Raw genomic sequence first — 396 nt, 5'->3', positions numbered from 1 at the left:
TTTAGTATCATTTTAGGTGTATTTTGTTATTTCTTGACGTGTGGCTAAAAACCCCATTCTTGGGGTGGGTTTTAGCAAATATGGGTTGATATTCTTGTTGGGTCTTGCTTGCTGATAGGATATTTTTATTTTAATGGTGATTTCACCTAGTGGTTGTGGTTTAATCTAAAGGCTTTGTAGTTGCAAATACAAATCCACCCATGCGTTTCCGGCTTGCCCGAGAGGGAGGTCGCGAAACCAAAACCAATATACTGATGGCCTAAGGAGTGGGTCGACATGAGGTTCAGCCCGAGAGAGTGAGCCCTAGTCCCATATCCTAACACTCAGCTCGAGAGAGTGAGTGGGGTAAGGCGTAGGCTGGTCTTCATGCGGCAAATGGGTGTCCAAGAGGAATGC

This window comes from Solanum tuberosum, unplaced genomic scaffold (genome assembly GCF_000226075.1).
Source record: "Solanum tuberosum cultivar DM 1-3 516 R44 unplaced genomic scaffold, SolTub_3.0 scf00005, whole genome shotgun sequence".
NCBI lineage: Eukaryota > Viridiplantae > Streptophyta > Magnoliopsida > Solanales > Solanaceae > Solanum > Solanum tuberosum.
The sequence above is the reverse complement of the archived record's forward strand: the minus strand, read 5'-3'. Positions refer to the sequence as shown.